The following is a 9,967-nucleotide window of genomic DNA, read 5'->3' on the forward strand; positions in this document are numbered from 1 at the left end:
ACTTACAAAACCCTAATAGAGAACGCACAAGGTGAGAGACTGAAAATCTTCTTCTACTTCACTCAACACTCAACACACCATATACAAGATAAGAGTACACACAATATGAAAGGTACTCAACCAAATACATACAAGGGTTCTCTATAGTGTGAACCCAACTAAATGAGCTGGCGCTATAACTATGCCAGTCTCTAGAATGGCTATCACACAGCCTGTCATCCCACTGGCCACATATCACCCATGATCTCACCAACCATGCCAGTGGTGTAAGTGTGGGGCCTATCTCCCAGGCGGGTCATCAGTGTCCACCGCCTCACCAGACGAGCTCGATATCTCAACATATCACCTATGGCAAGGTGTAGCTACAAAGGAGGTGCCGAGGAGGCGAGAGGGAGCTAGGGGAGTAGCCCCCAAAAAATGCAGGCAATAGGTGCTAAAAACACAGCTTAGCTTAGGCAGAGCACCACCACAAACTTGGCCAAGGAAAAAAGTTGAGGCGGTGCATGCTTAGGCGGCAGAGCAGTACCACAAACTTGGCCAAGGAAGAAAGTGGAGGAGGAGGAGCACATGGCACTGCAAAGGAGTGTGTGCACAAGGAGCGGCTTTGGCAGGGTGGTTGAGCAGTGCTGGAGGTGAACCCACGTCCACAAGCACACCGCTTCTTGATAAACTGGTTGAGCAAAAGGAGCTACCATAACTAAAAAGATAGTGGGGGGGATAACTAAAAGTGGCGGGGTAATTATTTTTTTTGTATGCATTCTCTACATGCACTATCTCGTTCGGAAAACTCAGAGTCATTAGATCTCTTCCTCTCCCCCACTAATAGCTTCTTGAGAACATGTCCGCATCTTCGGCGATGGCTAGCTTGAAGGGCAGCATCAAAGACACAAATGTGGCCCTTCTCTCTCTCTCTCTCTCTCTCTCTCTCTCTCTCTCTCTCTCTCACACACACACACACACACACACACACACACACACACACATCGCTCATCAACCTGCTAAATCGAGCTCCACAAATGGTGGTGGTCTTAAGCTCAATATATGAGAGACAAGGAGAGTGTGTTTGCTTGTCTAACCAATGTTTTCTGCATGCTAGAAGCGGGCACCCACCAAGTTTCGCCACCCCAAAGTTAGAGACAGAGCCATTGAAAGAATTTTGTAGGACTTTAGAGGATTTTTCCAGAGTGTATGTTTTCAATCTTAAGGGGGAGAATGCAAGGCGTCTGACTTCCAATGAGGTGGCACCAAAGCATTGGCTAAGAGTGTTTTCAGAGCTCCCCGAGAAAGACAAGAAGGTGATGTTGTGAATGGCAAAGCAAGAGCACTATCTAAACTTGTATACATTATATAAATAGGTTTACCAAACTACACCCTCAAACTATTCTGTGGGACTTCAATTTGCCCGAGGCTACGCCTACCAAGTTTGCACCGGTCCTATGAAGTGGGCCGTATTTGTTGAGCAGGTTGTTAAGAAGATAAGTGTCGATGGTAATTGCACTAAGAAAAGAACTCAGTGGATGTGCGAGGTAGGTGTACAGTTGATGTCATCTATGAGATGTGGTGTAACACTCTCTTAGGATGCATGCACTCCGTTGGCACAAGGTAGCCTATATGAGGCAAAGGTGGAGGTCTCAGGTTAGGTGCAGACATTGGTGGTGGATGACATTCTACTGAATATCGAGTGCAACAAAGAATCTGCATTGCTATCTCTTCGTACAGCGACAATGAAGGTAGAGGAGGCAAAGTGCAACTTGCATCACATTGAAGGTGCAATTGAATACCACACCATGATGCATCCATCAAATAACATGCCTCCTGATGCACAAGAATAAGCAGAGTGGCAGCCTCAAGATAAACTTTGTGTCACTAGAGAAGCTTTAGAAAAAGCAAAGGTATGTATACTTGTTTTCTGTATATGAAGAAAGTCCATGCCATGTTCATTGCCTCTTTGTCTGTGTTTATAGGTCGATTTAACCACAATAATGAGGCTGTGGAGAAAGCAGGTGCTAGTACAGATTTCATGATGGGTGTGAAGTTAGAGAACTCTAGCATGATGATCATTCCACAACCGCCAAAGATTCTTATGCATGAGGATAGTATGCTGATTGTGAGATGGAAAGTTGCCCAGGGCATGGCCTTGGGTTTGGAGCGGACCAGTCTGTTGTTGGTCTATTTATATTACCTTGCAAGCATGCATACCATGCGTTTTGCTACTCTTATGTATATGTCAAAGGCAAGTGCATTGCAGTTGGTTGTAGCCGGGCCATACCCGAAGAATCCAAAAAAATGGTGGTAAGGAAACCACTTGGTCATGCCATGCTTGAAAACAACTGCAAGTGCATTGCAGTTGGTTGTAGCCGGCAGGCCATACCCGAAGAAGCCAAAAAAAATGGTGGTAAGGAAACCACATACGGTTATGCACTAAACATATAAACTGAGTGTCAGCGGACTCAAAACAATAGTCCAAACCCCTTTCAAGTGCCCCTTCTCTTATAAACTTATCTTCAACCACTTGCAATTTGTCATACTCTCAATCTATAAACCGGTTCTCAAGGAGTTGGTAGCCAATTGCCATTTGTCATGCTCTCAATTTATAAACTGGTTGTCAACCAGTGGTGGTTATAAACCCTTCTAACCCATAAACTAGTCTCAAAGGGGTTGGAAAACAAGGGTTAAAGACCATTAAAGTGGCCTAATTTATAATTTGGTTTTAAACTAGTTTTTTAGTTAACTACCGATGTTTATATAACTCGTTGTCAACTTATAAACAAGTTTTAACCATTGGGTTGTAAACCCTCACAACCTATTTGTGGTGGTAAAAAACCCTTTAGGGGTGCCCTAACTTATAAATTCAGAATCCACCAGTTGGACAAACCATCAACAGTTGCAAAGCTCTGTGTTGCAAATCACATTCTTTGCTCCCAACCTCAAAATTCATAGATGAATTACCATGTGTTAAAACGATGTGTGTATATCTTCTTCTAATCATTTGAAAGATGTGCTACTACCAATGAATTTCAAAATGTGCAGGCTACACTTTAGCACCGTCTTTTAGTAGGTAAAGAGGGGCAAAAGTAAGACATGAATATGTTGATCTGAGTGAGGTTGTGGAGCATAGGCTTCTCCTTCCTGCAGTAGAGGAAACCCTAGAGAAAATGTCTCATGTGGGAAGAACATCTGGTGAGTGTTTTTTGATCTCCATCATCATGCTTTCACATGATGAGACCACACTATTGATTCAATAAGTGTTACCACTGTTGGCTTGGAAGAAGGGGAGGGCGATGTCAACAAGGAACCAAAGAGCACCACTCCGAGAACTAAGTTGAGTGCAAGAGAGCTGTCACTCATGAGGCATGATGAAAGCTGCTCTCCAGGGGCCACAATCACAGTGCAAAAAGCGCAGAACCGGGGCAAGCATGTACTAATCACGTGACTCATTTCTAGGAAGCCAAAGAAGAAGGGTTTTGATGATCAAGGTGTGCTAAATGTTCAACTGTCACCCGTGAGGCAAGAAGGAAGCTCTCTAAACGGGCAAGCTTGTACTAACCGTGTGACGCATTTTAGGACACCAAAAAGGAAGAGTTCTGATGATCAAGGTGAGCATTATTTAAGAGTAATTTGAAAAGACCTAACCACTGTCCCTAGTGCTGGCCACTTATATTGAAGAAGCTTCGCCCGATGTGACCTTGCACCAACTAGCGAAGAGAAAGAAGAAGAAGAGAAAGACTGATGTTCTGATGCCCTCGAGGGGTGTGCACTCGAAAGAAGATGTTCTGCTGCTCGAGAAATCAGCACAACAACTACAGCATTTGGGTTTGTAGAGGGTGAGAACAGAGAATTCAGAGTTAGAGATGCGCAAGCATCATATGAGAATAAGAATGAAGTTACTACTGGGCTAAAAGAAGAATCATCATATGATGCGCAAGCATCATATGAGAATAAGAATGAAGTTACTACTGGGCTAAAAATAAAAGTGGGCTTTCATGCTCACATGGATTTTTATTGTATTATTAATATGGTATTCACCATAAGGCTACAAGTTGGGGAGTGTTGAAAGAGAGCCAGAGAGAGAGTTGAGTTAAAGTAATAGTTAGATAAGGTTGAATTATATTAACCTTAATCTACTCAAGACGCATGCCAGAGAGAAATTTTTTGGGGGAAAAAAAACTTCTCTTTTCACATAGCCCTCCACAAGAAGCGTGTCATGTGTAGAGGTTATATTTTAGAAGAAAAAATGTGTTTTTTCATATCCGTCTACGAGTTGTTATTTATTTCCAGGATCTTAAGGGGAAGCTACAATCACAACATAAAGAGATTGTACTAGAAGCAATTGCAAATGACCAATTGATGTAAAAGATAAGTCTTTCTTATTTCAATGGTTATTATTACATGTGCTTAAGAGAGTTGTGCATGCTTGGTTAGAGATTGCATTTTAGAAAGGAGGCCAAATATTTTGTCATTTGGAGATTGAAACTTGGTATGCGGCATGCACTATTTTAGGAAATATTGGCATGAAAATGTGAAATGTGTGAAAAGAATGCTGCAAGATTATTTTAATGAAAGGTTGATTTGGATTTGGTTGATGCCTCATGAGAAAAGAAGCAAGTTATGTTTTGCTTCTTGGTTTCTACAAGGAGGAGTGTGGGGATCCACATCCCAAGTTGATTTTAAAATGAGTTGTTGGGATGTAAGGTAGACACTCCAAATAAAGACCCGGCTAAACTCTGCTATCCACACTCCAGCCACTAATGCGTTAAAATGAGTGGTTGCTCTATAGATGGACTAGTTTTCTTTTTTTAAAGAAAACTTTTTTCTTTTCTTTTCTGACTTGCCTTAGGAGACCCAAGATCCTTTTATAGTTACCATTTTCACCGCCCATAGGTACGTGCTTTTTATCTGCCCGTAGGAAATGTTGCCAAGGAAGCACCATGCAGGGTTTGAACCTAGGACCTCTTGGTCCTAGACAAAGATCTCTATCACTTGAGCTATCGCCCCATTGGACAGATAAAACTTTAGTAATGTCCATGTTTATTTGTATTCGCTTGATTATGAGAATATTTTGGGAATTAGGAAGGCGGTAGATGCCATGTGTCATGTTTTGTGTTAAACCATACAAGAAAACTTTGTTGATGTTATGTGCACCTAAATATTCAAGCAGTGATTATGGTGGTCCACTCCAAAGGAAGATAAGCTCAATGATGAGATGTTGATGACTAAGTTAACCAAAATATAGTTTTTCAAAAAAGAGATTCAGATAGTGTTTGTTTCACACAAAGGACATGTGGAGAAGAGCTCAATTGAAGATGGGGGTAGAGTAGAAGATGTGGAGAAGAGCTCAATTGAAGATGGGGGTAGAGTAGAAGATTAAAGCTCTCTTGATTGATGTCAACAAAGACAACCGGGAGCACCATACAATGGGCAAGATTATGAAGATTAAATTTGATTTAAAGATGGTAGTAAAATGTCTGAAGAAGCATGTGGATGTAGGGGCATTACTCTACTTCATTGGAAAGCCCATCTTTAAGATTGTGGGTCCTTTGGGGCAATAGACACTTAGCATTTGCTATGACATGGTCCCTCAATTTAACCCTAGGCTCTATGTGTCCCCGGTGTGGTGATCATGTAGCTATGCCTCTTTAAAGAATACGAAAAGCTTAGTAGCATGAAAATAAGGAAGGGGATGTTTCTATGCCTACTATGGCGCTAGAGGAGTTGGACAAGAGGGAGATGCCCATGTGTAAGTCTCTCTCATTTTAGGAGAGGATGGATATTAGACAATGGCATGGTGATGCTAGAAGGGTTCTTTTTTGCTAGAAATCAACTTGCTAGATCTTTGACTTTTCTATACAAGTGAGATCAAATTTAAGAAGAAGAAGGGGAAGCATTGAATTTGGTTCTTGTTTAGATTGTATGGCATCAGAAGGTTATATGGTCTAAGACCTGCCTAAGGGCTCAATTTGTTTTATAATATAAAGTAAAATTACTTTCTTTAAAAAAAACGCTCCATTGAGAGCTAAGTAATATGCCCAATGTATTGTGCAAATCCAGAACGCTTTCCAAAAAAAAAGTAGGAAAAGAAAGAAGTTACCTCTAAGAGGATAATTATGACAAGCAAATTGAAGCAACCTATTTCAAGCCTTGAAGAGGAACCAAGTGTGTGGAAGTACATTACTATGGAAAAAGTATTGGTGGTCTAAATTAAAAGTTGAACTTCTTACATGGTATTTTTATGTACATGCTTTTCTAGCTTTAATGTTTTTGACATTTTTGAAGGCACTTCTCCTATAAATAATTGTACCAAGGTGATATTCACAATACAATAGTATTAGAGTTATTCGCATGCTAACATTTTCTTGTTCTTGTTAATCTTTCATCATGAATTTGAGAGATAAAGTTTCCTTATCTATTTAATCTAGCATAGATAACTAACATAGATAATTAATCATTTTTCTTCATAAGGGTTATTCTTTAGTGAAAGAAAAGATGTCGTGAGGTGTGAGCAGCAATTAGTCTTTTCCTCTATAACTCCTCTCTGTAAACCCTCAACCCTTAGAACATATAAGAGGAACACTCTAAGATTCTTTCTTGAACCCCAGAACAACCATGACCAACCCTTACTGAACAAACATGAATCTCCCAAGAGGATTTCATGATGCTTTTTATTCCAAATAAGCATATATGGTATAATATTAGCATATATGGTATAATATTAGATATTGGGTAAGTGTAAACCCAGCTAACAAGCAAACCACTGACACACTTGAATGGAATAAAAAACCTGCAACTATTAGCCTCACACAATAAATCCCATAAGAATGATATACAACCAACCCATCACCATAGCCATCCCAAGAAAGATAAACACTGTTGATATATAGCAAGGAAACTTGACTCTATAAAAAAGATCACTGTTGGATATAACCATGAGGTAGATATATGACTTTGCTTACCAAAAGATACAAAACATCCACACATAAAGTCAATTACTATCCACATCTTCTTCCTCCATTATTTCTGCATCAATTACCCAGTCTGAAAAATCTCAAGCAACACCTACCTTTTTCCTTCTTAACCAAGGTTTTAAATCTCTGAAAGTGAGAAAACATCTCACTTTTCTCCTTCAAGAAGTGAACCCACACTTTCCTATGGTGATCATCAATGCCTGACATAACATAGTACCTGTAACTTACAATTATTACAATCTTGGTCGGTCTCGCATACATCAAAATGTATATCTAATGGCCTTGTATTGACATACTTTTTATGTAGAGGAAAGCATGTTTAGCATGTTTACCACGCTAGCATGCTTCATATACTTTATGTATACCATTAACCTTAATTTAACAAACTTGTAACAATATTTTGGACATGCATAGACTTTAGCCATTGTATATTCACATGACTAATGCACTTATGGCATATGTTAATATCACCTTGTTTACTTAATGATACATAGTTTGTAGCCATTTATATGGGAGTGATGTGTGGACGTAGACCCAGACACTTTTTCCCTCTTTATGAGGTTTTTTTCCCCGCGTATATGCACGCACTCTCATGAGTGTAAGTGACCTTATTATGCCACTTCACTTATACTTCGCTCATTCTCATCAATCTACTTTGACTCTTATGCTTCCATCTATCTCTTCTTACTTTCTACATCTACGTATATATTGCTACTTTGATTTCCACTCCAAGAATAAGTATCAGAGAAAGTTCACTTTTCCCTCACCCCCTTGTCATCTTTTCCTCGAGTTTTTCTTTTGATTGTCTCAAATTAAGCTATCCTCTTAGGTGGAGAAGGTATACCCTATAGTGTGATGTTAACTATGTTAACTATATTAATTACATTAACAAAGTTTTGGTACATTTTGGATGCATTTTGGGGCTCGTTCGCATGTTGTAAGATTTTTGTAGGCATCTCAGGGGGTGTCAGTTTGAACTATTTTTGTTTGATTTTGGATTTTCTACACAACAGTAACAACAACATTTTGTGTGTAGACAGGGCCGTCCCCACCTTCTTCAACAACATTTGGTGTGCAGACAGGGCCATTCCCACCTTCGACATCACATCTTCGAGCTCATCTCAACAACGTCATCAACATTATCATCGATTTTTGCATTCGTGCTACCATTTGCACACTCTATACTCTGAAATTTTTCATACACTTTGCAGGTTTTCTTCATCATTAATGATTTACTGGGTAGCAACCATATCGGTTACATTCAATGGTGGGCATTCACAGTACCTGCATGTATTTGTAACCTATGTCAAAGATTAGTTATTTGCAAGATGAAATGGTAGATAATGATGTATCTGGGATGCTTTCCTGAGGATAAGCTTAATAGGACCAACTACCCTTTGTGGTCATATATGATGCATCATGTATTAGTTGCCAAAGGGCTTTAGAACATTGTCACTACTAGCATTAAGGCATGCCCTAGCTTACCAGCATAGGATAATATAGGTACTTTGGGTGGTGACACTAGTTTAAATGTAACTGTGGTATTTGCCTCCGCACCTCCTATAGTAGAACAAGCGAGTTGGGATAGCAGATATGCACAGGCACATACACTAGTAGGGATGGTAGAGATGTACAGACATATATATTAGTAGTAGGGAGAGTATTATTTCTTATATTTGCTCATGTAAAACTATAAAGCATGCTTGGGATACTCTTGTTATTACGCCTTACTAGGTGCATAAATGAGGCATGAATGGCTTCCTTAGAGTACGAGTATATGAATGAGGGAGATTTAATGGGTGAGTTCCTCACAAGGATTAAAGATCTCAGAGAGCAAGTTACATGTATTGATGAGGCCTATCCAGATGTTACATGGTCCATGTACATGTTCACATCATCATTAGTACAGAGAGGATTTGCAGCCATATGGTAGTCATGCAAATTTATAGAGGACTGAACCTCCCCCAATATTTATCTCCTCCAAATGACATAAAAAATTAGTCATGCAAATTTGGAGGACTAAACCTCCCCCAATATTTATCTCCTCCAAATGAGATAAGAAATTAGTTCTTGAAAATCGGGAAAGTTCTCTCTCGAACTCTAATGGAGTCCTTTATTCCTTGCCAAGGCCATTTAAGGTCAATGATAACATATCATCAACATCCTCTAGTGATCCAATATAAGCAAGGACATCTATAAGCCCTTTAACCTTCACAGAGTAACCATTTATACTCAGCTTCCCTTTCGTCACATTATGTAGCTCTTGCTTTAGCTGCATCATCCAAGCTTGAGTATTCGTATTGTACATCTTCTTCAACAAAGTGTCCCAAGCCTCGTTAAGTGTTTGTGCATTTCATATGTGCATAATCATAGAATCACACTGACGGAAAACCAGTACATCATCTTTCTAGCTCTTTCATGCCATGCTTCATATGCCTTCGCCCACTTATTGGAATTATCAGAGTCTTAGCAATGATATAAAAGGTCTATTTAGGTCTTGTTTGGTGTGAACACACCCTATTAGGTGTGAATTCCCCTTATTAAGGATTAGGTCAAAAGATAAGGCCCAGTGCCTATAAAAGCATGTACTTGGGTCCTTCATTCTTACATCTAATGAATATACCATTCAAGTTGTGTAATGTCACTCCCATACTTGAAGCTCTACAGCATCTCTCTCTGTCTTACTCTCTCTCCCTCTCCGTCTAAGCCTTATGCTTCACAATCCATGGATTAGAGGCTTCTCCTCTCTTCTTCAATCCAGTTTCCTCTCTTCTATGTCAACTGCGCCTCTAGACCCACAAAACATTCAAACCAAGAAAGGATCCATCATAATGGACACTTTGCTGACACCAACTACACACAGCTGACTCTAGATCAACACTTAGCCCACTATCCCATCTGATTGTTGTCAACTAACTACTCTAACGGACTTCTAACAGTCAGCTGTGACTCACAAATAACTCTCCTAAACTCAAACAAGTCAAGGCAAGCGCTCTCCACCTTCA

The sequence above is a fragment of the Cibotium barometz genome, chromosome 48 (genome assembly GCF_041138505.1).
Source record: "Cibotium barometz isolate CiBa-2024 chromosome 48, ASM4113850v1, whole genome shotgun sequence".
Lineage (NCBI taxonomy): Eukaryota > Viridiplantae > Streptophyta > Polypodiopsida > Cyatheales > Cibotiaceae > Cibotium > Cibotium barometz.